Raw genomic sequence first — 15,742 nt, 5'->3', positions numbered from 1 at the left:
CTCGTGGTCCAGTAGCTGTTTGTCCCTCTTTTGCTCAGCTTCTTTATTCTCTGTCATTTGGTCTTCTATATCGCTAATTCTTTCTTCTGCCTCATTTATCCTAGCAGTGAGAGCCTCCATTTTTTATTGCACCTCATTAATAGCTTTTTTTATTTCAACTTGGTTAGATTTTAGTTCTTTTATTTCTCCAGAAAGGGCTTTTATATCTCCCGAGAGGGTTTCTCTCATATCTTCCATGCCTTTTTCGAGCCCGGCTAGAACCTTGAGAATTGTCATTCTGAACTCTAGATCTGACATATTACCAATGTCTGTATTGATTAGGTCCCTAGCCTTCGGTACTGCCTCTTGTTCTTTTTTTTATGGTGAATTTTTCCACCTTGTCATTTTGTCTAGATAGGAGCATATGAAGGAGCAAGTAAAATACTAAAAGGGTGGCAATAACCCCAGGGAATATGCTTTAACCAAATCAGAAGAGATCCCAAATCGTGAGGGGGGAGAAAGGGGATAAAAAGAGGTTCAGAAAGAAAGAAGGAAAAAAAAAGAATTAAAAAAAGAAAACGAGGGGCGCCTGGGTGTCTCAGTGGGTTAAAGTCTCTGCCTTCAGCTCAGGTCATGATCCCAGGGTCCTGGGATCGAGCCCCACATAGGGCTCTCTGCTCAGCGGGTAGCCTGCTTCCTCCTCTCTGTCTCTGCCTGCCTCTCTGCCTGCTTGTGATCTCTCTCTGTCAAATAAATAAATAAAATATTTTAAAAAATGATTAAAGAAAAATACAAGAAAGAAAAAATATATATATTAGATAAACTAGTTAAAAACGTTAAAAAAGAAGAGGGTAAAACTTAAAAAAATATTTTAACAGAAGAAGAGAAAAAAAATGAAAAAGAAAAAAAAATTAAATTAACTGCAATTCTAAAAAAATCACAGGGAGAAAGCCATGAGTTCCGTGCTTTGCTTTCTTCTCCTCTGGAGTTCTGCTGCTCTCCTTGGTATTGAAACTGCACTCCTTGGTAGGTGGACTTGGTCTTGGCTGGATTTCTTGTTGATCTTCTGGGGGAGGGGCCTGTTGTAGTGATTCTCAAGTGTCTTTGCCCCAGGTGGAATTGTACCGCCCTTACCAGGGGTCTGGTTGAGTAATCCGCTCAGGTTTGCTTTTAGGAGCTTTTGTTCCCTGAGCGCTTTCTGTAGAGTTCCGCAGCGGCCTCCTGGTCTCCGGCCTGGAGGAGCCGAGAGCCTGGGGCCCCACTCCTCAGTGCGCCCTCAGAGATCAGCGCCCAGTAACTCTCGTCTGCCTGACCTCTGGCCTCGCTTTGAGACTCACCAAGCCTGCGACCGGTTCAAGGTAATCCCGAGCTGTGAGCTTACTGTTGGCTCTGTCTCTGTAGCCGGCTTCCCTGTTCCAATACCCGCAAGCTCTGCGACACTGAGACACCCCCGATCCTTCTGTGACCCTGCGGGACCCGGGAGCCGGCCCCTACCCCCAGAGTCTATCTTCCCGTCGCTTTGGATTCTCTTCTCCGCCAGTCCTACCTTTCAGAAAGTGGTTGTTTTTCTGCTTCTAGAATTGCTGTTCTTCTCTTCAATCTGCCGATGGATTTGCAGGTGTTTGCAATCTTTAGATAAGCTATCTAGCTGATCTCCTGCTAGCTGAAGTAGTCTCAGCCTGCTACTTCTCTGCAATCTTGACTCCTCCTCCTTCCTAGTAATTTTTTTTTTAAGATTTTATTTATTTATGACATAGCCAGAGAGGGAGCACAAGCACAAGGGAGCTGGAGAGGGAGAAGGGAGCCGAATATGGGGCTGAGCAGGGAGCCGAATATGGGGCTCCATCCCAGGACACTGGGATCATAACCTGAGCTGAAGGCAGACACTTAAGGACTGAGCCACCCAGGGGCCTCAACTGCCAATGATTTTAAATGAGACCATCTTTGTGTATCAATCTCTGTGGCTTTTCTCAAAGTTACTTTCATTTTATTGAAAAGTGAGATATATTGTTATTTAATCCCTTTTCCACAATGGGATTTATGTGACAAGAGCCAAGCCTATAACAAAAAATATTTTGTTATATGATCCAGTTTCTGTGATCTAACATTTATAAGTGAAAGTGTATAGAAAAAAATGGCATTGATATTTTTGTTATATACATCTTGCTTTTGTACTGTTCGTAATAAAATTTTTTTTCTTTCTCCACAGTAATGATGCTATCCTCTCAATTTATAAAATCATTCTTTGTAATATTTATATATGATTTTACTTCTCTTCATAGAACTGTTGATAGCTATTTTGTTTACATATAATGTTATAGGAAAATCTATATAAGTAAGAGGATGGTTTGTGTAAATAAGTTACTTCCACCTAAGTTTAACATTCAAAGCATCTAAATTTATTAAAATGTATAAAATATGTCCATGGTGATAAGACATGTAAGAAACCTGGAATTTATTTGTTTTCCTTTTTTTCTTCCTTTTAGGTGTCCAATGTCTCCAGCATCAGTAGATTGCCAACTCCCTGTCCTTGCAACACCCCAGCCAGCATTATGCTAGTTCTGTCATACCCATCCCCGATTACTGCAGCAGAATGGAATCGTTCTTTAGTTGTAAGGTAAGTTTCCCTACCCACTCATTTCACACACATAGACTCAGCTTTTCATTTTACAATATTGTGTAGTTTTGTAAGTTTTTTTAAAGTTTCTTTTCCCATTTGGTTCCTTAGGTCATCAATGTATCATATTCAAAAACTTATAAAACTGCATAATATAATAAAAGCCTTATCTTGTGACCATAGACCAGCTTCTTTTTGTAGTAATCCCTATGAGGTTATAAAGCCTCCATTGTTTGACATTTGGGGCATCTCATGGAAAGGGAGCTGGCAATCTGCAGCTGCTGTGGACATTGGATGAGAAAATATTGAAAGGTAAGCTTCAGATTTAGACCATATTGTATGCCTTTGGTTCCATGGTGTATGCTTGAAATTCATACTTTATGTTAAACTTTATAGTAAATTCATGAAAGAAAAATACTGCTCTCCTCTTCTTTAACGTGATCTTCAGTAAATGTTTGCAATATTAAGTTCGCATAATACATTGGGATTATCTTAGAAGGTAATTTTTATCTGTGAAAATAGTGGGAATTCTAATATCGAATGAAGTATTAAACAAAAATAATATTAAATAAAATAGTTCATTTATCCCCATTTTCACATGTTTGTAAAACAAAGCTATTGCTAACTTTTAGCTTATTAAATATATTTTTTATTAGAGAAGTGGTTATAACACTGTTCCACAAATACCTTTTACTAATCCTTCTACCTGCTGTCTTTGATTCTGTATTGATCACTACATATAAAGATTGTAAGAGCTTTCTGATTTTTTTTATTCCATCCATATTCTTTCCTATGTATTTGAAGAACAGGGAATTTGCTGTGTTCCTTGTTTTTTAATTCACTTTTAAACTTTAGAACGCTATAATTTTAAGTACTATTATAATTAAACAAATGAAAATAAGTTTCCTGGGTTTTAATTTTTTCATTACAGAGACACGTATAAAGATAAGTACTTTCACAATATAATTTTTTGTTTTTTAGACATTGTCTGTGTGTAGACCAAGTGGTACAGCATTATGTAGTGGAAGGAGAGTTAGATTTTAACATTCAGAAGAGCTAGAATTCTAACTGAAAAATCTGCTTCTATCTGGAAGTACTTCCCTGTGATTCACTGAGCCAACTTCTCTCTATAAAATTATGTTCTTCTCATTCCCATTAGGAATTAGTTGTAATTAAATACAATTAAATTGTCTCCTTGTTTGATTTAATGATTTCATCCTAGAAGAAACACAGTAGTTGTCAGTTTTTCCTTTCTGTGTATATAAATAAAGTTCATCAATTAGAAAAGAATTTGCTAGCTTTTAGTTAATGACCTAATTTAAATTCAGGAAATATTTGATTTTACATAGATTTTTACTTGAAACCCAAGTTAAGGCATATCATTGCCATCTCTAACTTCTTTTTGTAAAATTTATAAATTTTTTTCTGTTTACACTAGTCTCATTGTATACTCCCAAGACCACCAGTAGGTCATTGTATTCTTTGTATATATCTTCTAGTTTTTGTCAAACTTTACTTTCTGCAATTTCTGATATAAGAATACTAGACCTTTTGCTTTCCAAGCACAAAATGATTAAATATGCATTTTAAAAGGAGAAGGGAGTTGGGGGAAATTGGAAGGGGAGGTGAACCATGAGAGACTGTGGACTCTGAAAAACAATCTGAGGGGTTTGAAGTGATGGGGGTGAGGGGTGGGAGGTTGGGGTACCAGGTGGTGGGTATTATAGAGGGCACGGACTGCATGGAGCACTGGGTGTGGTGAAAAAAATAAATGAATACTGTTATGCTGAAAATAAATAAAAAATAATTTAAAAAAATAATGAAATGCCATACCATCACTACCCTAGGTTGAGAATATACACTATAAAGAAAGGGAAGAAATAAAAAAAATATATAAAGTTAGAAGGCCATAGCCATTTTCAAACAGGTCAATGGATAAGACAGAATTATATGAAAATTAGAAATCTAGTCTCTGATTAATATTTATGACCCCTTCTCTGTATATAGTTGGCTAGTTCAGTAATATATTTCCTGGGCATTGGATTATTTAAAATTTAGTAATCAAAATAATATCAGAAGATGAAATGTAATCTTTTTAAAACTCTTTTCTACAAGAATTAATGCTGTATTTTAGTAGAGACATAAATACAACTGACAAATGTGTTGAAATAATGACATTTCATCTACACAGACTCCTTTCTCTTCCCGTGCCTCAGTCTACCTAGTCCCAAGGTCTGATAATACTGCTAGTCCTTTCTCACTCCCCACACCATCACCACTACACTAATCCAGATAGCAGCCAGACCACCCAGGTTAATTCTGCATCTGCCATTCTTCCCCATATAACCCTCAGTTACAAAGAATTCAGCATGCCTGGTGCTCTCTAGTCTTTTAAACTTTTCCAATTAATTACACCATAATGGTGATATAATTAATTACTCATACCTTTCCTCTTTCTGCTTCCTTTAGCTTAGGAAAAGTTTATTCTCACCATTTCATTTTTGGGCCAAGTAGTAATTCAAAAGTAGAGAAATAATGTTGATGTGCCCATTTTTTTTTTGTTTTTGTTTTTGTTTATTTTACTAAAACAGAATGCTACCTTATTCCGCAAATGATTTTAGGTTGACTCTCATTTGCCTTTTCATCTTCCTCACTTAGCTCTCCCTGGGGGAAAGTATTATTTATAGTTTAATAGTTTTATTTCCATGGGTCAGAATAAACACTTTGTACTATCACCTAGCTTTTGGAGCGGGGGAGGGTGGGAAATAAACTTTTGAAGTATAATTTACTCTTAAGGTGGGTCCTTTGAGAAAGCATTTGACAAGAGGGAAGGTTTTTCTAGGTTATTATATGAGATAATTGCTTTCCTTGAATTTTTGTTCACAATATTTTCACTTGTCATGCCATTAAGAAGACACAAGAATTAGTCATTGAGCCTAGGTTCTGTATTCATTATGTGCACATATGTACACATAATGATCCAATTTTAATTAACCCATTAAAATAATTACACATCTTCCTGCACTTCAAATAAACAGTTTAAAAACCTCAGAGGTAGAAATGTAGTTGTTTATTTCTACATGCATAAACATTTTGTTGTTTTAAAGCACAAAATGTTGGAGTAGGAACTATACTATTAATCATTTATGTTTGTGGATAAAATTTCATGTACACAGATAACATTTCACATTTCAGTGAATGAAATGTTGAAAGTTTTAGATATATATAAAATCGGGAAATTTAGGCACAGATTTAAAATACATTTTGCTCTAGGGAATAGTTTTTTTTCTTTTTTTTTTGGATGGGAGTGGTTATTTTTCTCACAATGTTCTACACATGCAAATTAACTGAAAAATTGCTATGAGACGAAGTCTAATTTTTGCATGTCAAATGTGACATATATGTGTGTGTATATATATATATATATAGCTATATTTTTTGTTATAAAAGAAAAAAAGTGAATGGACTGAATGGTATGTGAGTTATATCTCAAAAAAAAAATACAACATGGTTATATAACAGTAGGTGAAGATGGTGATGATGTTGATAGGTATGCACTATAACATTATGGAGAGGGGGGGCAGAGTTGGCTACCTAAAGATACAACTGCTATAAACTTACTGTTCCTATAGTATATGAATAATTTTATGAGTACTGCTGAAGTGTATTTTTACTGGAGGTTTTTATAATGTATGTTAGATTGCATTATGTGATACAGCTTTGAAGAGGTGGTGATGTAGTTCTAAGAACTTGGACTTAGGCATCAGCTAGATCTAGTTTCAAGTCATAGGACCTCGAACAATTATTTAATCTCTCTGAGCCATTGTTTCATCATTTCTTATGTGAGACTAAAATGTACATACAGTAGAATGTTTTCATAATTGCTTGAGTACATGTGTGCTCTCGTGCTCATAGAACCACTTCCTCCCTCCCCTCTTCCTCACTTTCCTCCCTCCTCCCTTTCCCCCTCTAGATATAGGTACAGATATAGATACATGAATGAAATACTTGGGCTAATACTCAGCAAATGGGAAGGGGGTGTCAGTAATTATTAACTCTTACTGTAGCTATAGCATTATAGTATTGTAAATTATGACCATTTATCTGCTTGTCTGTGCTGGAAACATTTTAAAGTACAGTAATTATAAAATTTCCTGAGGAAACTTCCTGAGGAAGTTTGTTAAGGCTGATTTTGAATGTAACAATCCTTTTTTCTCTTTTTCCCCACTCTGGGATAATTACAAAAACTTTACAGCAGTGAGCCTATCAGTTACATATTTAGTGAATTTATATATATGTTTATATTTTTACATGTATTTAGTAAATAATTTATTAAAATATTTATAATTGGGGGCGCCTGGGTGGCTCAGTGGGTTAAGGCCTCTGCCTTCGGCTCAGGTCATGAACCCAGGGGCCTGGGATCTAGCCCCACATCAGGCTCTCTGCTCAGCAGGGAGCCTGCTTCCTCCTCTCTCTGCCTGCCTCTCTGCCTACTTGTGATCTCTGTCTATCAAATAAACAAATAAAATCTTTAAAAAAATAAATTTATAATTGACCCAATTAAAAACCTCAAAAATTGTCTCCTTGTTTGATTAAATAGGTTTTAGATTTCTCCAAATAGAATTGAGAATCTCTAAACTATTACAAATAAGATTTATTATAAGACATTTTTCTCCTTTATAGCCTTCTAAAGAAGATGTACTCATTTGATGGGTATTGGCATTTCATTTTGTGTTTTACTCAGAAAATAAGGCCTGACATTCACTTTTAAATTAAATCTAAAGGATTTACTTTAATATTGTGTTTTTAGGGCAAATGGTATCATCGGAGGCAAGCAGTAAAAGAATTGCATGGCACGTTGATACGCCTTTTAAATGAATTGCTGCCATGGGAACCAAAGTTGATGAAAGCTTTTCAAAGAAACAGGTAATTAGAGGTTTATAATCTGTTTTACCTATTTTAAGGCTCTTAATTTATGATTATGGGGAGATATCCTGGAATCATTTTGTAATGTTCCATTGATTTATATTTCAGGAGATATTTTTGAGTCCCTACTGTTTGCAAGGCACTTCCTAAGCCCTGAAAATATAGTATTGATTAAATAAAACCATGCTCTGTGGCTTACATTCCTTTTCTTTTTTTCCAGTTTTTTTCCATTGTGGTAAAATGCACAAACAAAATTTACCCTAGTAATTTAACTAGTTTTAGGTGTATAGTTCATTGGTATTATATACATTCATAATGAATGTTATTCTTAACCCCCATCTATCTCCTGAACTCTTCCTCTTACAAAACTGAAACTCTATACTTATTAAATAACTAACTCCCCATTCTCTCTTCTCCCCAGCCCCTGACAGTCACCATTCTACTGTCTGTCTATATGATTTGACTACTCTTAATTACTTCGTATAATATACAATATTTGTGGTTTTGTGACTGTCTTATTTCACTTAGCATATTTTCAGGGTTCATCCAAATTGTAACATATGTCAGAATTCCCTTCCTTTTTAAGGCTCTGTGGTATTTCATTGCATGCATATACCTACATTTTGCTTCCTCATTCATCTGCTAGTGGGCACATGAGTAGTTTTCATGTTTCAGCTATTACAAATAATGTTGCTGCAAACATGGGTGTGAAGATATCTCTTCAAGATACTGTTCTCAGTTCTTTTGGTTTATACTTAGAAGTGGAATTGTTGGATCATATGGTAATTCTAATTTTTTAAAAATTTTTAAAGAATCACCATAGCCTTTTCCACAGTGTCTATACAGTTTTCCATTCCCACCAACAATACATAAGGATCCCAGTTTCTCCTAATCCTTACCAACGTTTGTTATTTTGTTTGTTTGTTTTTTATAGTAGCCATCCTAATGAATACTCGGTGGTATATTGTGCTTTTGATTTGTATTTACCTAATGATGTGCTTATTAGTTATTTGTGTATCTTTGGAGAAATGACTATTCAAGTCTTTTGCCCATTTTTGAATTAGCTTTTTGATTTTTTTGTTGTTGTTGATTTTTAGGAATTTTCTGTGTATTCTGGATACTAATGCTTTACTGGGTATATGATTTGCAAATATTTTCTTCCATTCTGTGTGTTACCTTTGTTTTGTTGATAGTGCCTTTGATGAACAATTTTTAAAATTTTCCATGAAATCCAGTTTCTTTTTTTTTGTTTATAGTTGTTGCCTGTGCCTTTAGTGTCATTCCCAAGAAATAATTAGTAAGTTTAATATTTAAATTTTGAAACCAAGTAATTTAAGCACTCCCGCTTTGTTTTTTATTTTTCAAGACCATTTTGGCTGTTTGAGGTCCCTTGAGATGCCATTTGAATTTTAGGATGTTTTTCTATTCCATAAAAAACATTGGAATTTTGGTAAGGATTGCATTGAATCTGTGGAACAATTTGGGTAGTATTGACATCTTCAAAATATAAGTCTTCCAATCCATGAATATGGGATATGTTTTCATTTATTTAGTCATCTTTAATTACTCCTCCAGTGTTTTGTAGTTTTCATTGTACAAGTCTTTCACATCCTTAATTAATTCCAAATTATTTTATTCTTTTTGATGCTACTAAAAACAGAATTGTTTCAAGTTGCTTTTCAGATTGATTACTGTATAGAAATGCAACTGATTCTTGTGTGTTGACTTTGTATCCTGCTACTTGCTGAACTCATTTACTACTTCTAACAATTTTTATGTGGAATCTTTGAGGTTTCTATGTAATAAGATCATGTCATCTGTAAAGAGAGATTTATTTTTTTCCTTTGCTACATGGATGCCTTTTTTTTTTCTTGACTAATGCTTGGTCTAGAACTTTCAGTACAATGTTAAATAGAAGTAGTAAAAGTGAGCATCCTTGCCTTGTTCCCAAACCTAGAAGGAAAAAGTCTTTCACCATTGAGTGTGATGTTGACTATGCATTTTTCTTGTATGGCTTTATGCTGGGTTAGTTTCCTTCTATTCTCAGTTTGCTGAGTATTTTTAACATGGAAAGATGTTGAATTTTGTCATTATTTTTCTGCAGTTGAGATAATCATGTGGTCTCTTCACTTTATTATTTTAATGTAGAGTATGACAATCAATTTTCATATGTTGGACTATCCTTGCATTCTAGGAATAAATCTCATTTGGTCATAGTCATAATCCTTTCAATATGCAACAGAATTTGATTTGCTTATATTTTGTTTACCCGGATCAGTATCTTATCTGGGGGAGCATGGGAAGATGGCAGAGAGGGTAGACCCTAAGCGTGCACTGCCCCATGTTTACAACTATATATCATCCACATCCAAGTCATTAAACCAGAGAGCAGTCTGAAGACTGGCAGAACAAACTCCACAACTAAATATAGAGAAGCTGCAATCTGAAAGATTAGGAGGCCAGAAAGGCAGGGGGAGACTGCTAGTAGGAGAAAGGGAGCTGTGTGCATGGAGAGGACAAATAAACAGGAATTTGTACCAGGAAACTCATATGGGAAAACTAATCCCCGTAATGTTTGGCTTAAAAACCAGAGGAGCTAAATTCTATGAGTTTGTAAAAGCAGTGGCAATTGGAGCTTGTAACTTTAAAAGTCTTTAAAAGCTGACACAGCACTGGGTGAGCCAGGAGGGAAAGTGATAGTTGGGTCCCTGCCCTTAAAGAGAGCGCAGCCTGTGCAGAGAGGCAACATAAAATTGGCAGTTTACACAATGCCATGGGCAAACAGGAGACATATTTGTCCATACTGTTTTCAGAGCATATTGATGGATTTCTTTGAAAATGAGGGAACTGGCATGTACCATTTTCCTCCCCCAGCCCCCAGCATAACCATAAACTCCCTGTGGGAGAGGAGGCTGCACAGATATTTGTAGCCTGGACCTGGGGCGCAGAGCAAATTTTGTTAAAGCTGCATGTGTGCCCCGCCCAGACTCTGGGTGTATACCTGATGGGGTTTTGGAATATAGGTGAGCTTCAGTGGGGTGGAGTCCGGAGCCAGTGACCAAGAAATAATTCTTCAGACATCTTTGGTGCAAAACGGTCTTTATTAAAGTATGGTGACAGGACCAGTGGGCAGAAAGAGCTGCTGCCCTAGGGTTGTGAGGAGTGTGTTCGGGGCAGGTAAGGAAAAAGGGAGGTTTCAAAAGGATTTTTCTATGTTAAGACTCACAGGATACTGGAGGCCTTATCATTGTCAAGTTAAGGTTTTTCCCTGTAGCAAGGCATTAACATGAAGATAGTTGGGAACTTCCTGGAGGAACATTATACTCTGCTTGCTTCAAGTGTCTGTTAATGGGCTGTAGATTATAAGAACATTATATTATATCTACATGTTCTTCTGGAAGCTAGGTTATTGATAGAAATGCTTTGTTCTTATAGATTTCTAAAACATTTGTAAACTGCGAGAGAGTCAGGTCTTACAAGATTGTGATCTCTATAGAGGCCTTTCCTTGGCCTTAGGCCAGCCAGGAGTGCCTGAGGAACCATGGGAGGGTGGGTGGTGTGGGATATCAGCTTCTGCTTTGTCCTCAGCTTGCATTCTCTTCCCTCATCATACCTGCTGCTGCAGACCATGCCCAGCCATTGTCGTATGCTCTCCACAAGCTTCACATCCCCAGCAGCCACAGCATTTTGGGAGATCTGGCATAGGACTAGTTGCCCAGTGCAATTTAGCTAACACCAGTACTCCACTCCCAAGTTCCCTGGTGGGCATGCCCCCTCAGAACTGGTCTGCCTGAGTCCCACTAACACCAGATAGTAAGCACATACCACAACAGGCAAGAGGGTCAGTGCAGATGGCTTCACTGAAAGGAAAAGTGACTCAGACATAACAGCAGGATGTAAACAACACACGTAGGATACTCCCCTAAAGTGCCAGGTTCTGTTTAACAGGGGGCACTGCACTTCAAGGGACTCCAGGACTGCCTCTTCATGAAGTCACTTCTTTTAAGAGCAGATGACATAGGTGACTTTCTTTCTTTCTTTTTTTTTTTTTTTTTAAGATTTTACTTATTTATTTGACAGAGATCACAAGTAGGCAGAGGGGCAGGCAGAGAGAGAGGAGGAAGCAGGCTCCCTGCTGAGCAGAGAGCTCTATGCGGGACTCGATCCCAGGACCCTGAGATCATGACCTGAGCCGAAGGCAGCAGCTTAACCCATTGAGCCACCCAGGCGCCCCCATAGGTGACTTTCTTAACAGAGAGAAACAGACACAGAGAGGCAGACAAAATGAGATAGAGAAATTTATCCTAGATGAAAGCAGGATAAGGCCACAGCCAGAGATCTAAGCCAAGCAGATACAAGAAACATGCCTGATATCTCAAGAATTTAAAGCAATGATCATAAGAACTCACTAGACTTGAAAAAAGAGTGGAAGACATGAGTGAGACCCTTAACACAGAATTAGGGAATAATATAGAGGGGCACCTTACTGGCCTAGTCAGTAGAGCATTACATTCTTGATCTTGCAAGTTGAGGCCCCACATTGGGTATACAGATTAATTAAAAATAAAATTGTAAAAAGAAAATGAATAACATAGCAGAGATAAAGGGCTTAATAAATGAAATGAGAAATACACTTGATGGAATATAGCAGGATGAAAGAAGCAAGGGAATAAATTAGTGACCTTGAAGACAGAGCAATGGAAAGCAATCAAGCTGAATAAAAGAAAAAAAGAATTACACAAAACAAGAATAGACTTAGGGAACTCAGTGGCTCCATCAAACGTACTAACATTTGTATTATAGGAGTCCCAGAAGAAGAAGAGAGAGAAAAGTGGACAGAAAATTTATTTGAAGAAATAAAAGGTGACTTCTGTAACCTGGGGAAGGAAAAACAGATAACCAAATCCAGGAAATACAGAGAACTCCCATCAAAATCAACAAAAGCAGATCCACACTAAGACATATTGTAATTAAATTGGCAACATACAGTAATAAAGGAAAAAAGTCTTTGGAATTCATACAGGAATTCAGTAAATTTGGATGGAACCAGGAAGGACCCCCAAATAGCCAGAGGAATTTTGAAAAGGAAAACTAAAACTGTTGCGTCACAATCCTGGACTTCAAGTTCTATTATAAATCTGTAGTCAAGACAGTATGATACTGGCAAAAAAACAGACACATAGATCAATGGAACAGAAAAGAGAACCCAGAAATGGACCCTCAACTGTATGGTCAACTAATCTTCAACAAAGCAGGAAAGAATATCCAATGGAAAAAAGAGTCTCTTCAACAAATGGTGCTGGGAACATTGGACAGCCATATGCAGAAGAGTGAAACTGGACCGTTTCCTTACACCATACACAAAAATGGACTCAAAATGGATGAAATACCTCAGTGTGAGATGGGAATCCATCAAAATCCTAGAGGAGAATGCAGGCAGCAACCTCTTCAACCTCAGTGGCAGCAGTTTCTTCCTAGACACATGACCAAAGGCAAGGGAAGCAGGGCAAAAATGAACTGTTGGGACTTCACCAAGATAAAAAGCTTGTGCACGGCAAAGGAAACAGTTGACAAGACAGTGGACAGAATGGGAGAAGATCTTTGCAAATGTCTTATCAGATAAAGTGCTAGAATCCAAAATCTATAAAGAATTTATCAAACAAGGAGCAAATAATCCAATCAGGAAATGGGCAAAAGACATGAACAGACATTTCTGTAGAGAAAACATCCATATGGCCAACAGACACATGAGAAAGTGCTCAACATCACTAGGCATCAGGGAAATACAAATCAAAACCACAATGAGATACCATCTCATGCCAGTTAGAATAGCTACATATATTGGTGAGGATGCAGAGAAAAGGGAACCCTATTGCACTGCTGCTGGAAATGCAAGCTGGTGTAGCCACTGTGGAAAACCGTATAGAGGTGCCTCAGAAAGTTGAAAATATAGCTACCCTATATGACCCAACAGTTGCACTAGTGGGTATTTACCCCAAAGATACAAATGTAGTTCAAAGGGGCACCTGCATCCCAATGTTGATAGCAGCAATGTCCACAATAGCCAAACTATGGAAAGAGCCCAGATGTCCATCAACAGATGAATGGATAACGAAGATGTGATATATAATGGAATGTTATGCAGCCACCAAAAAGAAATCTTGCCATTTGCAATGACATGGATGGAACTAGAAGGTATTTTGCTAAATGAAATAAGTTAATCAGAGAAAGACAGTGATCATATGATCTCACTGATAGGTGGAATTTGAGAAACAAGACAAAGGATTATAGGGGAAGAGAGGGAAAAATGAAACAAGATGAAACCAGAGAGGGTGACAAACCATAAGAGATTCTTAATCTCAGGAAACAGACTGAGGGTTGCTGGGAGGGATGGGGTGGCTGGGTGATGGACTTTGGGGAGGATATGTATTGTGGGGAGCACTGTGTGTTGTGTAAGACTGATGAATCACAGACCTGTACCCCTCAAACAAATAGTACATTATATCTTAAAAATAATAATTAAAAAATAAATAAAAAAATTTTTTAAGTTTTTAAAAATATTAAAAGCTAAGGCCAGGAGATTTTTCAACAGAAGCTTTGCAAACTGTAGAGGAGTGGCATGATATATTCAGAATGATAAATGGGGAAAATCTGCAGCCAAGAACACTCTATCCAGCAAGGCAATTATTCAGAATAGAAGGAAAGATTAAAAAGTTGCCCAGACAAATAAAAATTGAAGGAGTTGTTGACCACTAAGTCAGCTCTGCAAGAAATATTAAAGGGGACACTTCAAGTGGAAAGGAGAAACCAAAAGTGACAGTATAAAGGAATGAAAACACAAAAGCAGTAAAAGTGAGTGCTTCTGTTAAAAAAAATATCAGGAAACTCACAAAAGAAAGAATATAAAATATAACAGAGGCGAAACAAATGGGTTCAAACTTAAATCACTGTCAGGATTAATATAGACTGCTATATGCAGAAGATTATATACAACACTAATGATAGCCATGTATAAAAAGCCACTAATAAACATGCAAAGAATAAAGAGAAAGAAATCCGAATATATTACTAAAGAAAATCAGCAAAACATTTAAGAGAGAAAGACAAAAAAAGTATCAGGAAAAAATCTTGAGAAACAATCACAAAACAAGTGATAAAATAACAGTAAATACATACAGTCAGTAATTACTCTGGGTGTAAATGGACTAAATCTTCCAGTCGGAAGACATAGAATGACATAACGGATAAAAAAACAAGATCCATCTATATGCTGCCTACAAGAGACTCATTTCAGACAAGAAGACACCTGCAGACTGAAAGTGGGGAGCTGAAGAAACATTTGTCATGCAAATCAATCTCAAAAGAAAGCTGGAGTTCTAATATATTGCACAAGCTAGACTTTAAAACAGAACTGTAAAAAAAAAAAAAAAAAAAAAACCTAAGTGACTAAAAATACCATAACAAGAGACAAAGGGGGATATTATATGGTGATAAAGGGGAAAATCCAACAAGAAGATACAAGAACTGTAATTTTTAGGCACCCATCATAGGAGCACCCAGGTACATAAAATAGTTAATAACAAACATAAAGGATTAATTGATAATAATACAATAACAGTAGGGGACTTTAACACCCCACTTACATCAATAGACAGGTCATCTAAACAGAAAATCAACAAGGAAACCATTTGGTTTTGAAGGACACACTGGACCAGGTGGTATTTAACAGATTATTCAGAATATTCCATCCTAAAACAGCAAAATATACATTCTTTTCAAATGCATATGGAATGTTCTCCAGAAATACCATATTAGCCCACAAAACAAACCTGAACAAACTCAAGATCAAAGTCCTACCATGTGTCTTTTCTGACCACAATGCTGTGAAACTAGAAGGCAACCATAGAAAAAATCTTAAAAGAACACTAATACATGGAGAAGAATAACATGCTACTAAACAATGATTCGGTTAACAAGGAGATCAAAGAAGATATTTAAAAAAAAAAAAATACATGGAAACAAATGAAAAGGAAATCACAGGAATCCAAACCTTTGGGATGCAACAAAACCAGTCCTAAGAGAGATGATTATAGCAATATAAGCCTACCTCAAGAAGCAAGGAAAATCTCAAATAAACAGCCCAACTTTACATCTAAGAAAATGAGAAAAAGAACAATAAAAATCTAAAACCAGCAGAAGGAAGAATAGAATAAAGACTGG

General features: G+C 36.6%; 1 protein-coding gene and 1 long non-coding RNA gene across 2 annotated transcripts in view; one reads left to right on the top strand and one right to left on the bottom strand.

Moving 5' to 3' along the window:
• KIAA2026 (KIAA2026 ortholog) overlaps window positions 1–15,742 on the bottom strand; it is a 163,709-nt gene that overhangs the window by 17,429 nt on the left and 130,538 nt on the right. The window lies entirely within an intron of this gene.
• LOC132025140 (uncharacterized) lies at window positions 2,471–14,014 on the top strand. The gene is made up of 3 exons (XR_009406429.1): window positions 2,471–2,596; window positions 7,407–7,522; window positions 12,326–14,014. It is a non-coding gene; the product is annotated as an uncharacterized LOC132025140 (long non-coding RNA).

The sequence above is a fragment of the Mustela nigripes genome, chromosome 9 (genome assembly GCF_022355385.1).
Source record: "Mustela nigripes isolate SB6536 chromosome 9, MUSNIG.SB6536, whole genome shotgun sequence".
NCBI lineage: Eukaryota > Metazoa > Chordata > Mammalia > Carnivora > Mustelidae > Mustela > Mustela nigripes.
Note: the sequence above shows the minus strand (reverse complement) of the source record. Positions and strands in the feature narration are given on the sequence as shown.